This window comes from Drosophila subpulchrella, unplaced genomic scaffold (genome assembly GCF_014743375.2).
Source record: "Drosophila subpulchrella strain 33 F10 #4 breed RU33 unplaced genomic scaffold, RU_Dsub_v1.1 Primary Assembly Seq44, whole genome shotgun sequence".
In the NCBI taxonomy this organism is placed as follows: domain Eukaryota; kingdom Metazoa; phylum Arthropoda; class Insecta; order Diptera; family Drosophilidae; genus Drosophila; species Drosophila subpulchrella.
Genome location: NW_023665655.1, coordinates 398,873 through 421,958, shown reverse-complemented (window position 1 = coordinate 421,958; position 23,086 = coordinate 398,873). Strand labels below are relative to the sequence as shown.

General features: G+C 36.9%; 1 protein-coding gene across 2 annotated transcripts in view; it reads right to left on the bottom strand.

Annotated features, from left to right (window-relative positions):
• The window catches only part of LOC119562399 (discoidin domain-containing receptor tyrosine kinase B), a 272,877-nt gene extending 254,784 nt beyond the window's left edge, over positions 1-18,093 (bottom strand). For both annotated transcript variants that reach the window (XM_037875592.1, XM_037875595.1), the window contains exon 1: positions 17,533-18,093. The gene's annotated coding sequence lies outside the window, so the exon portion shown is untranslated. The remainder of the gene's footprint in view (positions 1-17,532) is intronic.
• Between the last annotated feature and the right edge of the window lie 4,993 nt (positions 18,094-23,086).

The window sequence follows — 23,086 nt, the reverse complement described above, 5'->3', positions numbered from 1 at the left end:
AGGATGTTCCCCTGGACGAGGGCGACTGGCTCCACGGACAGGACTTGTCCGTGTTGGACTGGAAAGCTAAGATGGCTTTGCTAGACGAACGTCTGCTAAATGAGTGGCAACTCAGATGGGATCGCGCGGAACACGGCTCCGTTACTCGCGAGTTTTTCCCAGAGGCAGCGTTCGTGTACAAGAGGAGACTATGTCTGGCCTTGGAGTCGTTCGAGACCAGGGTAGATGGATCGTCGCGGGAGTAGTCGAGACCCCAGAACGGATGCGTCTCCTAGGACTTTTTGCCGACGCTGCCTTCTTAAGGCGAAGGATGGATGTGGCGAGGGATAAACAGCAGGCGCTGGGACGGTAGTCCCACCCCTATTTTGCCGTGTGGTAGCGGCGAAGAATACTGCCACAGCATGTCATAGCTTGTCGTAGGAGGCGATGGCAATGGTTGCCCCATCCGAGCTTGTCGGAGCTGAAGGGGTGAGGCCTACCGAGCCTGTAATTTCGGTACCACGGGCTAAGCAGCTCCAAGACTGCTCATTGAGGTCGGCCCCCTTGTGGAAGTATCGCGGTGGCTGTGGTTGACACCTAAATAGCGGGTAGAGTCTCCGGGCTCGACGTGGATGTTGCGTTACACAACTCGGGTGCTGTGACCCACAGAACAGTAGAGATTATAGATAGATCTCGCCCCTACGCAAGGGGAAGTGCTTGCCGGACAAGTAAGTACTTGTATTGCTACTGGGGTGGTTGCTATGTACATTAGGGCGCTCCACATTTGTATGGACATTTTTAAGGCCCTACTCTCACCCGCCTATACGGTGCGCTTTGAGGTATTTAATGTATACCAAAAGAAATTTTTGGGAAAAAACGCGTTTTAGGGTCTGCGAATTGGTTTCAAAGTTTATAACTCATACGCTCTGTTGCCCTTGATCAAATATATTATTTTCATATGGGTGGCCTTCACTTGGTTTTATTTCTCAAATTCGTTTGTCACCTTTCCGAACTACTTTGAAAGCTTTAAAAATTGAAAAACTTTTCTAGTTGCTAATACCAGAATTTGGATGGTCGTACAAGATGGAATTCGATTTGATTTTTGAAAATATTGACAATAAGGTTTTAAAATCCTCGAGTTGCATAATAAGTCATTTAAAACATTTCGCAAATAGTTTTATTTATTTTTGAAAAAAAAACGTTTCATAAATGGACCTTTTGTAAACACTTTTATACCCAAATGAGGAAGGACAAAGAAGGCTCTCCTTTTATATTAACATTTTTTTAGGCTTAAATAATCTTTGTGAAGCCGCGATATGGATTTAATAATATGATGGTGAGGCCGGACATACCCTTTTGACTCAAAATGGTAACTAGCATTTGTGTTACATCTTTGGCGCTTTGTAACGATGTTTTTCCGGAAAATCTAGTCCTATAGAGGACACTAAATAATACAGATCTCTTAGATGGTAAATCCGTTGTGTCAAATTCGGATCTTAGATGTCCAACCAAAAACATTTCAAAATTGCCCATTTCTTACTAATATTGACTGAGCTTAGAATGTTGACAAAATTGGGGGTGGGAAATCGATTTTTTCGAAAAATTTTCTGGTATGAGTAATATTAAAGCAAACTTTGAGGACGATTCGCAAGGTCTAAGTCTCAACAAAATTTTTTAAAATTTTTGATTACATTTTTTACAGACCTTAATGTACCGTGTAAAATGGTGAGAACTAGTTTTCATTTTTTGGACCACCCCAATGTACATAGCTATAGCTGCTAGTCCAGGGCGTTGGTTTGGCGCGTAATCTAGACCCGTGCATTATATGGCAGTAATGGTGGCAGTAATCCCTTCAGGGCGGAACACGTCACGTTAAATAAGTTCGGAGGGATCCGAGACACACGCTGATTGAAATCATTATACCCTCTGCAAGGGTAAAAAAACACCGAAGCTATAATTTGTTTCATATTATATTCACACCAATTTTCCGATCATTCCTATGGGAGCTATAAGATATAGTCGTCCGGTTATGATAAAATTAAAAAATTATGATAAAAAAAAACAAGAAAGGAAGTTAGCTTCGGCATGCCAAAGTTTGTATACTCTTGCAGTTATAATTATTAAATTTAAAAATAAAAACAAGGAAGAACGCTATAGTTGAGTACCTCGACTATTAGATACCCGTTACTCAGCTAAAGGGATCAAAAGGAAATGGAGACATGCAAGCAGCAAAGCGAGATTAAAATGCGCCACCTACCGGCGGTAGACAGATTTAAGCGTTATGGGCGTTAGAGTTTTTTTTGGATCAATCGATAGGTATTGACAAGACCAATACATTTCAGTTAAAATTTTTTATCTGGCATGAAAATGGGCATGAAAGTGGGCGCCACAGATTTGGGCGTTTTCCAAACTTGCGCTGCTTACAAGGCTACAGAATCAAAATCTTAAATCCCATTTCTCTATCTTTGATATTTTCCGAGATATCCGCGTTCATACTTACGATTTTTTAAAGTTTGTGGGCGGTTTGTGGGCGTTAAAGTGGGCGTGGCAAACTTTTTTTGGGTCAATCGATAGGTATTGATGAGAAGAATACATTTCAGTTAATTCTAGCATCAAAACTGTAGGAGCCACAGTTTCGGGCGGTTTGTGGGCGTTAGAGTGGGCGTGGCAAACTTTTTTTTGGGTCAATCGATAGGTATTGATGAGAACAATACATTTCAGTTAACATTTTTATTCTAGCATCAGAACTGTAGGAGCCACAAATTTGGGCGGCTTGTGGGCGTTAGAGTGGGCGTGGCACTCTGCTGAAGCAAACTTGCGCTGCGTAAGAAGCTCAGGAATCTGCACGCCAGATTTCAATAGCCTAGCTCTTATAGTTTCCGAGATCTCAGCGTTCATCCGGACGGACGGACAGACGGACAAACGGACATGGCTAGATCGACTCGGCTAGTGATCCTGATCAATAATATATAAACTTTATGGGGTCGGAAACGCTTCCTTCTGCCTGTTACATATTTTCCGACGAATCTAGTATACCCTTTTACTCTACAAGTAACGGGTATAATAAATGATATGTTCAACAAGTGTTTTTATTTATGTAAATTATAAGTTTAAGGCTTTCTTCTCGTCCCACGGATGCTTCGCCATCTTTCTTATTTCCTCCTCCCTATAGAAGCCGGCGCGTCCTCCATCTCCGCTTTAGCTGTCAAGTAGGTGGTGGAGGTGGGGTCCTCGATGAAGAGCTCGTCGGAGATCGAGCGATGTCTGCGGTTAGCGGCGTTCATCGAAATTCACTCGCTAAATCTGGTATTTTTTCTGGTAGTTCCTTAGCTCATCTGAGTACCGCGCTGAAAAACAGACCCGACGAAAAGCGTTCGCTGCGTATGTGCCTCTCGCTCACTCCTATGGTTAGCTAGCGAATTTCGTCGATGTGAGTACTTTCTCGCCAGAAATATTTGTTTGCGTTATACTAATAGAAGTATCTGTTTAGCAGAACCACCATCTCCGACGAGTTCTCCGGACACCACCACCATCAGCTACTAGGTAGCTTAAGTGGAGCTGGAGGACGCGCTGGCTTCTATAGGAAGGAGGAAAATAGGGCGCCCGCTAAGGAACAGATGGAGAAGCCATAGCCAACCACTACTCATTTGCATAAATAAAAACATTCGTTGAACATTCCATTTATTTTTTTTTTAATTCTTTGTGTACCAGCAGACTCCTCCTTTTTAAATTTCTCCAATTGATTTGTTTTCCATTTGGCAACAAACCCAGCTGCTTTACAGTAAGACCATGCTACATGCATTGCGGGTGAACTTTGAAAACTTCGGTCACACTACAAAGAATAAGATTTTTCGACTAGTGAAACTCTTAGCCGATCTGAGTACTAGGCTTCATATATTTGTATACCTAATTCAAATATTCATTTTATATGGTACTTAAGTGGTACATTCTGAAATATGAAATAGAGTATTTTAGTATATTTTTGAAGGATAAATGGTATTTTTCGATTTTTCCGGAGCGGTCACGCTGCACCTAGGCAATAGCGCGAACTATCTTCTTTTATAGCGCCCCTTGGCCTACAGCGTCAACTAGCCTATAGCGCCCCTAGCGGCTTGGTGGCGTATTAGTAAAAAAGTTTATTTGCTGCATGTGGTGTAATTATTATTCTTTGGTTATAACTTTTTAATGACTGGTCCGATTTCAATAATTTTTGCATGCAGATACCCTTCAGATTGATTGTGAATCACCTTGTGAATACCGCGGGACATGTCCCCTTGCACAAGTGAAGAACAAGTGACACTCCATATAGACAATTGTATGGGATGTCCGCTTTTTCACAAGTGAAAATTCAAATAAAAATTTAACGAAGTTCCACGGGATTTCACTTGTTCCTTATACTCATTTGTCGTATGGCCTGTCACGTGCCGATGACACGTCCCACGTAAAATAACTTGTGAAATTCAAAATATATTCAATTAGTTTTCACTTATGAAATCACATGCAAGTGACACGTCCCAAGTGAAATCACTTGCTAAACTCCGAATTTTTCTCATGAGTTTTCACTTTTGAAAATATAGAATTTAAAATACATACATTTTAAATTACATTTAAATTCATTTTAATTAGATTGTATTATTCCGATTTTCAATTAAGGGACAATTATTGTTAGTATTTCTGATTTTTTGATTTGTTAATTTGTTTTTCACGTTCGTCATCGCCTTTCTCAAACAATTGTCCGGGTCCTCGGAGTCCTTGGCCAACGCTCCTTAAAAAAATTTATGGGCATATGATTAAAAATGCGTTTTACTTGTTTATTTTTATATTTACCTTTTAGAGCTGTGTATAAATCCTTTGCGGGATTTTTTTGGCACAAAACATTTGATCATTTCCTTCAAAACCAACTTCCTTTAAACTAAGATCAATGCACAACATCTTAAACTTAATGTAACACTAACCTGACTTTATTATATTAACCCTAAGAAACGATTAAAGTAACTCTGCTGCGCACAATTAAAATCGATGCTTCCCTTTCAATCACTCAAACAGAATGCACCAAGAGTTCTTCTAACCCCTTCCCTTTACTTGATTTCTTTTGTTTTCTCTTCGCTGTTGGCGAGTGCCACTGCACCTATACCCTTTCTAAAGCGAAAAATATCCGACTATATAGTTTTTACTTCTTGAGTAAAAAATACAATATGAATTTTTTTAAAATGTTAATACTAAAAAGTTTTAAATATTGAAATCGATTTTAATGGACTAATTTTCTATAATTACACTAAAAAAATATATTGTAATAAAAATGTATAATAAGTAAACATAATATTATAAGTAAATCCAAATTACTTAATTTTACTATAATCAAATAATTTACTTTTATAAAACAATATAAGTTGTATATTTTCGATACACAATAATGAGCGGAGTGCAGGCAAATTATAAGACAAGAAAGAGAGGGAAATATCCGAATATCTGCCTCTCTTTGTTGCACGATCGTTTTCGTGGGCAGTCTTCTACGGCTGCGCCGACTGCTCTGCTGACGTCAACAGCGGCACAGCGTATTAGGCACAAAAAAAGCTTTTTGCGTTGAGCCATGTCACCGCGTCCCTACTGCAGAACTGAAGGGCATTTTACATAAACAAAAAGGGTCGGGATCGCGAAGAAGTAACTTTTGAGACACTTCTGCGCGATAGAAAGACGATAGTAGTGTGTAAAACACGCCATAAAAAGAGGTCACGGTAATTTTCCGTTACCCATTTTTTCGGAAAATTTCTCGGGACTTCCTTTTGACCCACGCTATTATTTTTCGCCCGAGCGTCATTTCGTTGCGCGATTTGTCTGTGGACGGTGCGGTTTTGCATCAAATTTGTGCGTTTACAAAATATAGCTTCGTTTTTTCTAAATGTTTTTCATTTGCTTAACATATTTAAGTGTCCCTCTCAACAAAGGGTGCGAAATTGCGTGCTTATCGTGAGCTGTACGATTATTACTTGGCGTGTAACTGCATCCAACGATTCTCAACATATTTCATTGTAAAAGGTAATGTATTCTAGTTTATTTTTATTTTGACTGAACAAAAAACAATTTTTTTTCTGTTTCTTTTAGAAATGGTTATTAGTAAATTTCTTATGTCGGAGCTGGACCTAAATAACATTGTTCAGCAAAATTCACTTATTCAAAAAATAAATGCAAAATATTGAAAGTATAAAAAAATATGTTTTTATTCAAGATTTTGCAATTGGGAAAGACTCTTCTAGGTATCTTCTACAGGCATATGTGTTGGATTTAAGCATTCGAGCTATAAAGCATAAACCCAGTATTTGAACAAGAAGGTTCATATACTATACAGCAACACAAGAACAACAACCAAAAGAAATCGGAAATGAATAAATGCAACAAAAAAAAAAGAGAATAAAATGAAGATCTTAAATGAGAAAGCAAGTGTGTGTCGCCTGACACCTGTTGCTTGTGCCAACACAACAACAACAAATGCGGCTTTCCGATTGTGCGATTGCGATTAGACGCTTATGTCTATCATCCAAGCTTCTCACACTGCATTCAAGAATACCTAAACTTCCCCTTGGTCGTGGTCATCAAACATTTTTTAAAAAAATAATAACAGCAACTCCAAAGCGATTTTTGAGAAAACTAATTTGTTCTTTGGGCAAGACATTTTCCGTTTTTATATCCTTGCAACGCAGTGAAGGACACGTTTCCGACCCCAAAAAGTGTATATATTCTTGATCAGCATGACTAGCCGAGTCGAACTAGCCATGTCAGTCTGTCCGTCTGTCTGTCTGTCCGTCCGTTTTTACGCAAACTAGTCTCTCAGTTTTAAAGCTATCGGGCTGAAACTTTCCCAAAAGTCTTATATCTTGTGCAGGTAGTATATAAGTCGGAACCAGCCGGATCGGACAACTATATCTTATAGCTCCCATAGGAATAATCGAAAAAAAAAATTTTTAAAATTATATCTTTGTTGTTTTTTAACATATAACCTTCTTAGCTTGGAAATTACATTTTTTAATTAGTTTTGAATTTCGAATTAAATTTTATCAAAGTCGGACGACTATATCATATAGCTGCCATAGGAACGATCGGAAAATTGGTGGGAAAATAATATAAAACAAATTATAGCTTCGGTGTTTTTTGACATATTATCTGATACTAATGGGAATATCATTTTTTGTATTTTTAAATTTAATAATTATAGCTGCAAGGGTATACAAACTTCAGCTTGCCGAAGTTAACTTCCTTTCTTGTTTTTATATTTAATTTTGCACAACATCTGTGGTCAGGCAATACGGCTTTAAAAAAACGTCAATGCCTGCAGTTCCTATGCGTCTGATGTGGAAAACAAAATCACTATTCACTAATTCACTATTCACGGATCCCTACACCAGACTTGCGCTTTATTTTGCATTTGTCCGATCTAAACTATAATATGCTTCTCTTATTTGGAATAGAACGAATAGAATAGAATAGAACGACTACAGAAACAATTTTTAAAATTCGCTATGTTGCCGCTAAGGTTTTTAGACCCTACTCCTTCATACCACCAGCAATGTAGGCTTGTTCACCTACCATCCCTTGAGCATCGTAGAAGTATCCTCGCCATTTGCTTCATTTCTGATTTGGTGGATGGTAGAATCGACTGTCCAGAACTACTCTCGAAAGTAGGTTTTCACGCCCCTTCTAGACAACTTCGGAATTTTGATACCTTTTTTCTCGAGCTGCGGCGGACAAATTATTCCCAAAATGGGCCCCTCTATAGGGCCTTATATGAGTCTAACGCACTCCAATATGCAATTGGACTTCTTCTCAAGTAAATCAATTCTTAAGCATAGTTTAGTCAATTATTTTGTAAATTTTAGTACGTAAGATAAGTTGTTAAGTTGTAGAAGTAGCCAGTCAAGGAATTCCGTTGGCGAAATAAATAAATAAATAAATAAATAAATAAAATCTAACGCCTCGTTGAAAAATATAGGGTTCAGGTACTGGTACTAATATAGTTGTTCTTCCTCGATCAAATATAGATCAGACCGTGGCCGGAAGACCAAACTTGTTTGACTTCAGTCTCTCCGTTTCCTATTCGACTAATCGAAATCAAGCAATTTATTTTTGATTTTTCCCGAAGTAAAATCTGTTTTCAAAGATAATCTGGCTAAAATGAGCAATTGTGAATGTGAGCTCGCCAGCAATCAGTGTGCTGTTTTTGCCACGACCCCCAAGGTGCTTATACTCATTACGATAAAAAATGTAATTGCGTGCAAAAGGACAAGCGATGCTCGGTTGGGGATCACTAGACATTTTAGCTAGAGAGAGGTAAATTGCTAAAGTTAAGGAAAAGGCTAATTGTTGCATCGGAAAATCCCCCTGAGCGTCCCAGACCTCAGATGTTCGAGGGCTGATTTGCCCTCCCTACCTAAGGCTGCTAAGACCCTAAAACACATTGTGACCATATCAGCCCCATCGTCCATGGGTCTCAAAGGGACATGTTAGCCGGGCCATTAATGGATTCCTTTTAGAAACGTGTGTATCTTAATAATATGGTAAGGATAAAAGCCGGACTTACTTTTGGAAAGTACACAAATAGGAAATATAAAAAAACATAATTATCGGTATCTTCAAGAAGCGAACTTAAAAGTGGAACAAAACAAAACTGATGGGTACATTAAATGGATTTTAAATCAAACGTGCTGTCTAACATGCAAGCGAACTTAAGTTAATTAATTAATTTTATAACGTATACTTCAAAGCCGTATGTATATTCAAAGTTATGAAAATAAATCAGACTTGGAGAATTTTTCTTCCCTCGACTGCCAGCGGGCGTGCGGGTAAGGCGCCTTCAAACGCGGTTGCGAAACGACTGTTCGCTCAAAGACTGGTGTTGGAAGATTAGCCTCTTGAGTGGAACTCAAGGCTAACTACTTTGCTTTTGCTCATCCGCTTCTCAATTGGAACTTACATCGAAAACTAAGACCCAAACAAAACATCTGGCCGACGATCGCTGCTTCCAATGCTCTGTGCCGCGGGCTCCAAAGGACCTACCGATTTGGGTTCCACAGTTCAGGCTGTCAGGCCTATTCTACCGGCGAATCTTATATAAGCGCTCAATGCTGACACACAAATCTAAATGATTGCCGATCTCCTCAAGACTTTCGCCAGCAATACGAGCTCAAACGGATCTGCACCTTGAACTTTATAAACTTTAGAAAAACTTGAAGTCACGCACAACTAATTCTTATGAGATGTAGAAAGGAAATTACCGCTATAGACGCCCGAGTTTGGCGCTAACCCTTGTTGAGGCCTCGAAGAGGAGAGACAATGCCCCATAATGAGGTTAACATTTCATCCTGTTACTCTCCTCCGACTTTCTTTATCCCCACTCCCTAGTTCCCACAGCGACTCCTAGATGGCGTTACTGACTCAAATATATCTACAGATACAAGCGTTACATCCAAGGGGCTCGCCTTGGCAGCGCAGAAGATTGAAGCAGTTCTGAATAGTAGCAGGTAGAAGTGGAGGCGGCTACTATCAAAATTGGACTTATAAATGGAATTATACAGGGGTGTCACAGAAACCGGCTACGGATTTGGGGACGGTTGGTTTGGAAACCAACCCATTAAACCGTACTTGTTTAAAGCGCATATTGTACCAAATAAAAGAAAAAAAAGAAAGGCAAGCCGAAGTTTGTATACCCTATAATTCGTTTTTTTTCGTCCGGTTTTGATCAAATTAAATTCGAAATTCAGAACTAATTAAAAAATGTTATTTCCAAGCGTAGGAGGTTATATGTTAAGGAACACGGAAGCTATAATTTGTTTCATATTATTTTCCCACCAATTTTCCGATCTTTCCTATGGCAGCTATATGATATAGTCGTCCGACTTTGATAAAATTAAATTCGAAATTCAGAACTAATTGAAAAATGTTATTTCAAAGCGTAGGAGGATATATGTTGAAAAAATAGTTCATAGATTTTATTAGTGTTGTCTTAAATAAAGGTTTATTCTTGGCAAGGATTTATAAGTTACTGGGGACTTAGAAACCGTCAAAAATGACGTCTTTGACACCGAGATTTGCTTTTCGGGGGAAATTTGATTGGAAGAGATTTCTGTGACACCCCCGATAATGAAAGATCATGTTCCGGAATGCAGTCATTTCCGACTGGGTGGGTAACATTTCATTGTATTTGTGTGGGCACCACTGGTTTATTTCCACGGCGAGGCGGAAATTGCGTCTTTTTTCTTTGTTTTCTTAGCTCCTTAATATTTTAGTTTTCATTAACATTTTGATTTAATTTTAAACATTGAATCAGTGTTAAAATACTTTTTAACCATAATAAAATAAACATTATTATTAAAATTGAGAACCTGATATGATATTTATGTTAATCAATAAATATTCGCAAACCAAAATCATTGGATAAATAGGGAGAATAACTAGAAGAGAGCCAAGGTCATTTTAATAAATCACTGTGGACGGCAGTACAAGTAATGACAAAGCGCACCAGGAGGGTGTGCGACGGCGACTACCATATGTACACGAAGAAATTAAAATCTTCTGCAATCGTCCGATTACTGTAATCAATCAATAGGTGCAAGAGCGGTGAAAGTTTAAAAGTGAAAATTTAGAAAATTGGATCTGTTGGTGGTGGTGTTAAATACCTCCGCTATTAACCTACTTGTATTCTCACTTGAAAAACTGTCAACTGTCAAAATCGGAAATCAACTGTTCAAAAGTAATAGGCAACACAAAATTTTGGGGGCCTCAAAATAAACAAGGAAGAACGCTAAAGTCGATTGCCTCGACTATCAGATACCCGTTACTCGGCTATAGGGACCAAAGGGAAATGGAGATATGCAAGCAGCAAAGCGAGATTGAAATGCGGCACCTACCGGCGGTAGACAGATTTAAGCGTTATGGACGTTACCGGCGGTAGACAGATTTAAGCGTTATGTGCGTTACAGTGGGCGGGGCAAAAAGTTTCTTTAAGAAAAAACAATAGTAACTGCAAAAAGAATTTTTCAAAAATCATTTTTCTTATATTTTTTATGATTTTTTGAAGTCACCTTCAAAAAATCATTTTTCTTCACCTTCAAAAAATCATAAAAAATATAAGAAAAATGATTTTTGAAAAATTCTTTTTGCAGTTACTATTATTTTTGTTTGAAGAAACTTTTTGCACAACAAAATTTAAGTTTTCAAGTCGAGGAAAAAAGTTCAAAAAGTAGATTTTCACACAAATTCGTCCTTTTCAATAAGTACTGAATGGGTTACAAAATGTATTGTATTATTCAAACGGCTTTTAAATTACCTTTCCATTGATGCCAAAGTTAACAAGAAGTAAGTTCAAATTATGAGTATACTTGTATTTAACTTTTGTTATGTGAAAATACTTTTGACCACCCCTGTATATGATATAGTCGTCCGATTAGGATAAAATTAAAATAGAAATTCAGAACTAATAAAAAAATGTTATTTCCAAGAGTAGAAGGTTATATGTTAAAAAACACCGAAGCTATGATTTGTTTCATATTATTTTCCCACCAATTTTTCGATCGTTCCTATGCCAGCTATATGATATAGTCGTCCGATTTTTATAAAATTAAATTCGAAATTTAGAGCTAATTAAAAATGTTATTTCCAAGCGTAGGAGGTTATATGTTAAAAAACACCGAAGCTATAATTTATTTCATATAATTTGCCCACCAACTTTCCGATCGTTCCTATGGCAGCTATATGATATAGTCGTCCGATTATGATAACATTAAAATCGAAATTCAGAACTAATAAAAAAATGTTATTTCCAAGATATTCTCTTGGTTATATGTTAAAAAACACCGAAGCTATGATTTGTTTCATATTATTTTCCCACCAATTTTCCGATCTTTCCTATGACAGCTATAAGATATAGTTGTCAAAAGAAAAAGACTTTTGGGAAAATTTCAGCCCAATAGCTTTAAAACTGAGAGATAGTTTGCGTAGAAACGGACGGACAGACGGACATGGCTAGATCGACTCGTCTAGTAATACTGATCAAGAATATATATACTTTATGGGGTCGTAAGCGTCTCCTTCACTGCGTTGCAATCTTCTGACTGAAATCATAACACCCTCTGCAAGGGTATGAAAACAGGCAATAATGTCCAACCACCAATCAAACACAGAGAGATTGAAACGATTTATTCTTGCGGTACAATATAACTGCTCCAGGGTGATGTGGGTAAGAAATTTAAGAAAATGTAGCACCTGTGTACAGTCTTTTCATATGCATGTATAGGTTTCTCTGTATCTGTTTTCGAATCAGGTGTGTTTTTTGGACATGGAGGAGTAGGAGTTGACTTGGGCCAATTCGGTGGTAGCCATGTGGGCAGCTACAAGGTCTCGTCGAAGCAGAAACAGAAATAACGCTCGAAATGCATAGGAGAATGACACTTCTGGGAATACATTTGTATGATTGTTGTGTTCGCCAGCCTTTAAAAAATGACCTGGGGTAGCGGTGTCAACCGAATTAGGGTAAATGAGAGTTGAATTAGAGGAAGAAGCCTAAATTGAAGCTCACTGGAGGGATTTAATTTATTAACAAAATAATAAGTGTTTTTTTGCATTTGAAATAATACTTTAATAGTACAAATGCGACCAGCCTCTATATTTAATATTTCTATCAAACATTTTTATATTTTTATACCCGTTACTCGTAGAGTTAAGGGTTAAAGTAAAAGTTAAAGTAACAGGCAGAAGGAAGCGTTTCTGACCGCATAAAGTATATATATTCTTGATCAGGATTACTAGCCGAGTCGATCTAGTTATGTCTGACTGCCCGTCTGTCCGTATGAACACTGAGATCGAAAACTATAAGAGCTATGCTGTTGGGATTTGGCATGCAGCTTCAAGAGCTTCTTGCGCAGCGCAAGTTTGTTTCAGCAGGGTGCCACGCCCACTCTAACGCCCGCAAACCGCCTAAAACTGTGGCTCCTACAGTTTTGATCCTAGAATACAAATTTTAACTGAAATTTATTGTTCTCATCAATACCTATCGATTAACCAAAAAAAAGTTTGCCACGCCCACTTTAACGCCCACAATCCACCCACAAACTTCAATAAATGGTAAGTAGAGAATTGGGGTATCAGATTTAGATTCCGTAGCCTTATACGCAGCTCAAGTTTGTCACGCGAATATGCCACGCCCACTCTAAAGCCCACAAACCGTCCAAATCTGTGGCGACCACAACTGAAATGTATTAGTCTCGTCAATACCTATCGGTTGATCGATTCGTCTCGTCAACACCTATCCATTGATCCAAAAAAATAATTTGCCACGCATTGGCGCGCATTTTCATGCTAGAAAAAAATTGTAACTAAAATGTATTAGTCTCGATATGCATCAAGTTAGCAAAACAACTTTTGACAACTTTTTTCCTATTGACAATTCGCCGTTAATTATCGGTAAATTATTCGTGAAAGAAATAAATTTGCCGCTCCATTTTTTGTTAAAGGTGTTCTGCTAAGTTGATATCAAGTGAGCAGTACAACTCCTTGAACTTTTCCAAAATGTTTTTAACTGGTATTTTGCCGTTATTTATCCGTAAATTATTCGTGAAAGAATTAATTTAGTCGCTCCATTTTTAAAATTTATTTTTTAAAAAAACTAAGTTGCTCTGCTAAGTTGATATCAAGTTGAATTGAACTTTTCCAAAATGTTTTTTACTAGTATTTTGCCGTTATTTATCCGTAAATTATTCGTAAAAGAATTAATTTAATTAATTTTTTTAAATTTTTTTCTAGTTTTTATGCGCTTATTTTAAGTATGTGTACATTGGAAAAAAAAACGTCTAGTGGTCCTTAGCACTGTAAGAATTCCCCTTATTCCCTTTTTTTGAAATGCAGCTTTACTATCAAGAAACGCAGGCCAATACAACACCAGTTACTATGTTTACGCTAAGGGGTTCATGATTTCTTAAAAGCGTGAAACAAAATTAGCTCCTTTGCGACAAGGCCGAGTTCATGCATTTTATCAATCTCAGCTGACAGAGAAGCCGGGCCGGTGGAATAGGGCGTGTGCGATTATTAAACCAATTATTTTTTTCGATTCGCATGAAATAATCTTGCTAGTATTGAAGATAAAGAGTGTGCAAGTATAACATTTTTTCTACCGTCAAAGTAAAAGATGAAAACTAGTTTCCATTGGCACTGAATGAAAATTAATTTGTTAAATGTAAGGTGTATTTATATCGATCTGGCAAGTCCGATAATTATATAGAGTTACCGGAGTTTAATTGTCACCATTTCACGCTTTGAGGTTGAATTCATAGTCACCTTTCGTGTGTTGTCGAATTCATAAAACGATGTCTATGCACACACGAATCAGCCCATTTCAAGAAATGAAAGCGTGAAATGGCCATCGCATAAACGCAGTGAGTGTTAAACATCGTCTACCATGAAAGCTGCCAATACATCATAGTCCAGCTGTGACGTCATTGAAAATGTTTAACTTTTAACTTTTTATTCGTTATGAACATATATTGTATTTTTGGATAAACTTCCGTTTAGCTCCAACGCCCGATTTTTTTAGTCAGTTTAGTTAGTTTATAGTCAAAGTTTGCGCAAATAACGGGATCTTGGAAAATAATAGTAAAAACCGTAAAAATATTTGTTTTTTGCTCTTTTTTTCGAAAATATAAGGAAAATCAAAAAATGTCTCAGACAAAAATAAAAGATATTTATAAAACGGATCTTTTTTGTTATAATCATTTTTTCCGAAAACTTAATGGTTTTCGAAAAATCGGAAAAGAAATATTTTAAATAGGAGGTCAACATTTATAAATATTGCAATATCCCGCCATAATAATGGCGTCAGATAGTTTCGATTAATCGATAACAGCATTTTAGGTGATGGACCTTTTTCGATTTTTTTTAAAAGATATATCGTGCTCATGTTTCTTTTTCTCATTTAGCGAAATATACAATCACTATGCATTCAAAGCTTGAACTAAGAAGACCTGAAAATGGAAGAACTTAATTTGTTCAAATTGGTCCCCATTCTGAGCACCCGGGAGAGTACTTTGCAATGGCTGCGGGATGTGGGGTTAATACCCAAAGACTGCTATTGCCATAAACATAAGCAGAGCATGATTTTGTTAGATCATAAATCAATATTCGGGGAATTTAGATACGTTAAAAGGGGAAAGCAGGACCATTCCAAAAGTGTTGCGAAGAACACGTAACTGGAAAAGTGTCATATGTCGCCAGCATCATGCATCATTATAACCTATTGCTTTGCAAATTCTTTTTCGTTTGCCCAAACTATATTTGAATGTAGCGTAACAGAAGATCAAACTGTTTCCTCAGAAACTCTGGCAGACAGATTTTCTTTTTGCCGCGAAGTTTGTATGGCAGCTTTGGATACAGATTTTGAGGAGCAGGGCCCTATTGGAGGTGTAGGCAAAGTTGTAGAAATAGACGAATGTAATATTGGCAGGCGGAAGTTCGAAAGCGGTCGCGTTGTTGAAGCTTTGTGGATTTTGGGACTTATAGAGCGAGAATTCCCGAAAATTATAGATTAGAAATCTGTCCCGACAATAAAAGGGACAAGGACACCCTGTTATCCTTAATAAAAAACATGTTAAACCAGGGACCGAAATTCATACAGATTGCTGGAAGGGGTATATTGGTTTAGAAGCCGAGGGATATATTCACAAGACCGTCAACCACTCGGAACAATTTGTGGATTCGGTAACCGGTGCTCATACCCAAAATATTGAGTCTTCCTGGCGGTCGATGCGGCGTAATTTGTCTCGTGGGGGCGTTCACAAAGCCAAGTTGGACGAGCATCTTTGCGAATTTTTGTGGCGACGACGGGCTACAAAGGTTAAATTTGACCCGATTTCATTACTATTGAAAGACATTAGGAAAGTATGTCCCGGAAACTAATTTAATTGTTTTGCTATTTAAAAATGAAAAAACACCAAAAAAACCAAATTTTGAAAATGTCAAAAAAAACCAAAATTTACAAAAAGCGAAAAAAAGTGAGGTACACACAAACATACTGAAGTGCAAGGAGTCGAGCAAGTAAAGCGCAGCAGGCAAATTTTTGTTAAAAATATTTTTGCCTGAGACATTAGAAATGCTTTTTATATTTTTTTTGGTTAATACATTTTATTTCTGTTTTATAATTTGAATTTGATTTTGTTTTCTTACCTTATTTTTAGCTACGACAACTGAAATGCTCTTTCCAACATTTCTATTTTGCTTTTACTTTTCATTTAGGCTTTATTATTTTAATTTCGTGTTCCTAAAAATTTTAATGTCGTTCTCGTGTCTTGGTCGGACCATCACTAAAACCTCGAGTGACATCGATATCAATATCGACACGCCGATATAACAACAAGCTTTCGTGCGATATATCGGGCAAAATGAAGAAAGTTTGCTCCAACGGTTTTTTTTTCAAACCTTGTGAAAATGTAATCTTATTAAGCGTTTTTAACGAAAACTATTAGTTTTACAGAAAAAAATGTATAAAACATAAATTACTCATTTCATTAATAGCTTTCACTTTTCCTTGGCAAACTTTTTGATTAGGTTAATATATTCGAAGATATTTACGAAAAACAGTTTTTACCGTTATTTTTCATGATCCCGTTATTTGCGCCAACTTCGACTATTTTTCCCGTAATCAGGACCCAAAATAACGTGGATATTGAAAGTTTGAACGAAATCGGGTAAAAAACATTTTGGAAAAGTTAAATTTTAAGGAGTTGAGCTGCTAACTTGATATCAACTTAGCAGAGCAACTAAGTTTTTTTAAAAAATAAATTTTAAAAATGGAGCGACTAAATTAATTCTTTCACGAATAATTTACGGATAAATAACGGCAAAATACCAGTTTAAAACATTTTGGAAAAGTTCAAGTTCAAGGAGTTGTACTGCTAACTTGAAATCAACTTAGCAGAACACCTTATAATTTAAAAAAAAAATGGACCGGCAAATTTATTTCTTTCACGAATAATTTACGGATAATTATCGGCAAATTGTCAATAGGAAAAGAGTTTGGATATCAAATCTTGTTTTGCTAACTTGATGCATATTAGAACACCTTATACTTTTTACGGATATTTAACGGCAAATTGTCTATACGAAAAAAGTTTGGATATCAAAAGTTGTTTTGCTAACTTGATTCATATGAGCAATCTCGAATCTTGAAATCAGCCGATTTGCTACTTGCATATCTCCCTTTCTTTCGTACTCCCCTTATCTGGGTATCAGATAGTCGGGGCACCCGTCTAAGCGTCCTCTCTTGTTTTAATTAATTATGAGAGTTAATTTTTTTTTTTTTAACTGCAACTTGCCAAGCCCAATTTTTTTTGGAAATGTTCCTTAAATATTTCATTTAATTTATATCCACTACTATTTATCAACTTAATTCGTTTCAGAATACATACATATCACAATCACTTTAAGCGTTGAAGCAAGAATGGTCACGAATTTTTAAAAAGTTTCTTTGTACTTATTTTCTAGATCATAAAACCCATTTTTCAATCTTAACTAACTTACCTTAATACTCCAAGTATTTTGAAATAGGCAATAGTTGACTTAAGGTGTATATTGATTGTATTCCGTTTGTAGTTTGTCAAAAAACGTAGCAAAAAAAATAAAAATTCTTCAACTTTAAAGCACTGTTCACAAGGGCACCAAAAGATTCTCTAACTTTTGCTTTATTTTGATATGTTTAAGAACATCTGGTGCATTTTTTCATGTGGCACATTTCACACACTTTGCAGCACTTTGCTGCAGGCAGCCGCAGGTGCACAATTGCCGCATCTTGCAGGGCGAAAATGCTCTCTATACCAATTCGAATCTCAACACTCGCGATACCCGCTCCCTTCGGATTTTTCAAAACTCGAAGAGACGACTGCAAGCAGAATTATTTATTCCGAACGGGAGCTCTACTCGATTCACGACCGCGTTGCCAGAAGCGTGCGTAAGCGTTGTTGTTCCTGCCACGGGCGCTGGGATGAGACTGAACAACTTAAAGGGAGAGGCGACTGGGAGTGCGGATGCGACTGGGACTTCTTTCGACTATTGTAACGCTCGGAACGAAGGTCGATAAGCAATTGAATCCGCCAAGCGGTGTAACTTGCAGCGCACCATTCATTTGTTTGTAATATGTGGAAGCTAAGAGAAGGCCTGAGGGAGAAGCGTAAGTGGACGTGCTCGCACTTCCTCTCTTTTGTGGATTCTGTGCAGTTATTAGCTAGCGCAACGCACAGTTCGCAAATGCTGCAAAGGAACTGCGAGTACTTGAAACTATTATTAAACCAGCCAACAAATTGAGTTCATGGAGTCTTGTGAGTGGCTCTTAGGTTGTGTGCCATCCAAAGTTTCTCTAGGGATGTTTGCAAAGCTATTCACAATTCCCGAGCATTTTTTACGTTTCCCCAGTCTGTCAGACTCTGCAAGAGGGATACATTTACCTGTCTGCTCTCGCCATTTCGAATAAAGCCCCAAATAAGAAAGAGATTTGTAGTATAAGAGTTTTCTTTGCCCTCTTCTTCGCTTGGGGAACGGCTGGAATCTGAGCGGAACAAATCAAGGGCGATTCGAACTGTTGCTTTGCTTTTTACTTTTCCCTACTTTTCCTTTCGCCCGGTTTTTCCAGCGAATTCATCTTGAAAATAGTGGACTTCCGCAAATCGTGGAGACTGACGAATTATCCGTAGTCGCGTTCATCAAAATATTGCAAATACAACTTATCTAAATGCGTCATTATGAGCGTGCTTTGCCCTTTTGAGATTTCTACGCAGAAACTTGGATTCTGTCTAGTACATACATACTTACTTACGTACACAGACAGAATTCGCATTTTAAATTTGTATGAAGCGTTTCACATTTTAAGGTTCTGGTACTTTTTATGCTCGGGGGTACTGCACAGAAAAAATTTTGTCGTTCTCAAATTGAGTATTTGTATTCTCAATTTGAGGATGCACTCAATTTAAGTACAACATTTGTGGAAAAAACTCATGTTGAGAAAAGCTGCACTCATTTTAAGTAAAAGGACTTGAATTGATCGCAAAATTCTAAGTTTGAGGAAATGTGTTCTTCAATTTCCAACTTGAGAATTAATATTCTCATTATGAGTAACCGATAAACTCAAAAATGAGTTGCGAATTCTCATAAGGAGTTCTAGAGAATTCCGTTCTGCGAACTAGACGAAAGATGAGCGGCGTTTAGTTCGTTGCGAATATGGTTGTCTCTCTCTCACTAATGGGTGTGTAAAGTGGTGCGCGCCACATTTGTGTGACTGTCATTTGCCGTGTTATTTAGCCAAGTGAAGACGTGCGGTAACACAAAGCTAAAAAACTATTTTAGTGTATTGGACATTCGTGCGACCCTTCCGTACCTCGAGGGTAAGTTTTTTAATTTAAACTGAATTTATAATATGCTAAATAATGATACAATAAACAAAAACTGCAAAAATATTGTCAAAGCGTGTACATTAATATGTATGTATGTGTGATTGCAAGTGGCGTGAAGCAGTCTAGTTTTGTTAGTTTCTACGTACATTGTACATACATACATACACATATAATTTTTTAAATGCTTTTTAAATGTACATCACTGTGGACGGCAGTACACGTAGTGGCGAAGCGCGCAAGAGAGCGTGCGAAGACAACTACTATATATAGCCGCAGAATTGAAAATCTGCCATTATGGTCCGATCGTAACGAGTGATACACCAATCGGAACGTATTGCAAAAACTAAGAAGATTGCATACCAAGACTTTTGAAAAATAGTTTTGTTTGGGAGAAAAAGCGGTGAAAGTGTAAAAGTAAAAATTTAAGCTGCTGGATACGGTGGGGATAAAAGCCCCCGTCTGTTTAGCTAGTTTTGTTCTTACTGAGAATACGCGTCAAATGACACCTCATTTGTTGAAATCCGAGGTCCCGTTCAAAAGTAATTCAAAAAGCAAGACTTTCTTCTTCTTTCCAAAATGAAAATGTTTGTCCCTTTGTTTATGGGTTTGTATGCATCCCAACTTAGTTTTAGGGTTTTGGAAACCCTATGGGTGTATAAAGTAGCTTGAAGTAGAAAACGTTTGTTCTACGACTTTTGGAAAATCCCGCTAGTTTAGCGGAAAATGCAAAAAAAAAAAGCAGATTTAAAATGCTTATAGTATCTAAACAACTAATGCTACAGAAACGTGCTATATATCTCTGAAAAGATAATATAATTTGCTAAATATTCTTTATATAGTAAAATTGTCTGAATATAATAAATTTAGATTTATGACAAAAAGTTATTTTTTAAAACCACTTTTAGACTATTTTCTCAAAATTGAGTCGAACGATTTCTTTTTAAATTTCAAATCATATAGCCCTTGAGATTCCTCAACTTTTGATGTATAACACTTTTTGCCCTAAAAATTACCGTTTGGAAGATATTAAGCGATAAAAAGTGAAACTCGTTTCAGCTCCGTATACGGAATATTTCATATTTGTTGGAATAAACAAGAAAAAACCAATTTGATGAAAAATATTCTTATTAGATTTTTTCAAACGGAAAACCTGTTATGGTTTTAGGGTTCTTTACTTGCATGAAGCTAATCGAAATAGGAAACTTGATCTATTTGTTCTACCACTTTGGAAAAACCCGCTAGTTCGGCGGGAAATGTAAGAAACGACAGATTTCTCTTGGAATCTGAAACTATTCAGCCCTTGAGATTCCAAACTTGTGCTATTAAAATAGGTATAAAAAATAGGTAACTTGTTGTGCCCAATTTAAGGTGGCGTTCACCTGAGACTAGCCAAGCCATATGCGGACAAATCCTAGTCATGGTATTGAGGTTCTTAAACTCTTGTGCAAAATAAAACTTCTGATATCAAACAAAAACACCTCTTAACGAGGTAAAAAGTAGTGGCGAACTCGCCTTTAACAAAAATTTCTGATATCATTGATTGACGAAAAATGATATTACATTCGATAAAATAAATAAACTATATTAAATTTATGTATTCGGCACGCTACAACAGAAAATTTACGTGTAGGTTAATAAATATTTACTGTTGCGGGCCGGAATCATAAAGGGTTTAAGTGCAAAAGTTCTTCATTTGGGAATTTAGAAGAACACTATCAAGAACTTGTTTCTCATTTTGAGCGCTGAAAATTTCTCAGTATGAGAAAAGGGGATACTCGTTTTTAAAATTCAAGCAAAATTATTTCTTAAAATGAGTGCAGTTTGTACTCATATAGAGGAAAAATGTTTAAAAAACAGCACAAATGTACTCAATTTAAGTACAGATTTTTTGAGAAATTTTTACTGAACGTAAGTATTTTGCACTCAGTGTGAGAATTTTTGTTCATGCTGAATTTTTGAGTTCAAAAATATTCAATTTGAGTGCAAATTACTTGAATAATTCTCTCTGTGTGGGTGTAAAAGTGCCTTTTGTCTTTTCAAAATTGTTTCCTTAAAGTCTATATATGTAAATATGTCTTTCAGTCTGGCTGTACATCTTACTAATTTTGTTAAGTGGTTTGCATTTATAATTTCTACATAGGCTTTTTGGAATGTGAGGAAATCTGAGTCATTATGGAAATAAACTGCGCTTTTTTTAGTGCATAAATATTCCTTAATTATTTCTTTTGCTGAAGTTTCTGTCATTTCTTTATAAATAATTTTAATATTTAATTTGTGAAAGTAGTGCGTTATTTCAGTTGTATCTTCGTTTCCTTTAATACATTCGATTTGTCGGAATAGTAGTTAAATGGTCTCTCAGTTATAGAGATGTAGTTTTGGTTGACTTCTTGGGCACTGTGCACTGCTGCATCTGCGATACTAGCAGTTTCTTCTGGTATGTTTCCGACCCCATAAAGTATATATATTCTTGATCAGCATGACTAGACGAGTCGATCTAGCCATGTCCGTCTGACCGTCTGTCCGTCCGTTTCTACGCAAACTAGTCTTTCAGTTTTAAAGCTATCGGGCTGAAACTTTCCCAAAAGTCTTATATCTTTTGCAGGTAGTATATAAGTCGGAACCAGCCGGATCGGACCTCTATATCTTATAGCTCCCATAGGAATAATATGAAAAACAAATTTAAAAAAATTATATATTTGGTGCTTTTTAGCATATAACCTCCTAAGCTTGGAAATAACATTTTTTAATTAGTTTTGAATTTCGAATTTAATTTTATCAAAATCGGAAGACTATATCATATAGCTGCCATAGGAACGGTCATAAAATTGGTGGGAAAATAATATGAAACAAATTATAGCTTCGGTGTTTTTTAACATATAACCTCCAACGCTTGGAAATAACATTTTTTAATTAGTTCTGAATTTCGAATTTAATTTTATCAAAATCGGACGACTATATCATATAGCTGCCATAGGAACGATCGGAAAATGGTAGGAAAATAATATGAAACAAATTATAGCTTCGGTGTTTTTTAACATATAACCTCCAACGCTTGAAAATAACATTTTTTAATTAGTTCTGAATTTTGAATTTAATTTTATCAAAATCGTGTGAACAGCGCCTAATATAGTATATACCAAACCTTCAATATTAGTGTAGAATAAGTCCTTTTTTATAATGTTACCAGACTCTACAAATGTAAGGTAGTCGAGACAGAGTCGTACTCAAGAGCAGAACGTGCGCAGAACACTTATAGTTATAATGTCTATATGTAACCTTATATCCAACACAACTATCCTAAAATAAACCTACACCACTCGAAAAGCTACCCTTCTCAGTTCAGAAGTGGGATCAGTGTGGTTGGATATGTGTGAAGCGGAGGAGTTGTGCCAAGAACTCTAAGGAAAGCAGCAAGAATCGTCGGCGTGGAAAGTTTGCAATGGGATGTGTTCACAGGTCTATGTGACAGCTAAAATTGCAAATTACGGATGTGTTCCAGTTCTACGTGGCAGGCGGATTCAAGGAAAGCAGATCGGGAATCTTAGTGAACCCGTGGAGTCAAGCACATCAGTTAGATCAGGATTCTTAGTGAGCCTGTAGCCGCAGAAGTCTCAAGAGCAGCAGAAGTCTCAAGAGAAGCCAAAGCACATACACACAAAGCGGTTGTGAGTATTGGTGAATTTTACAAGTCG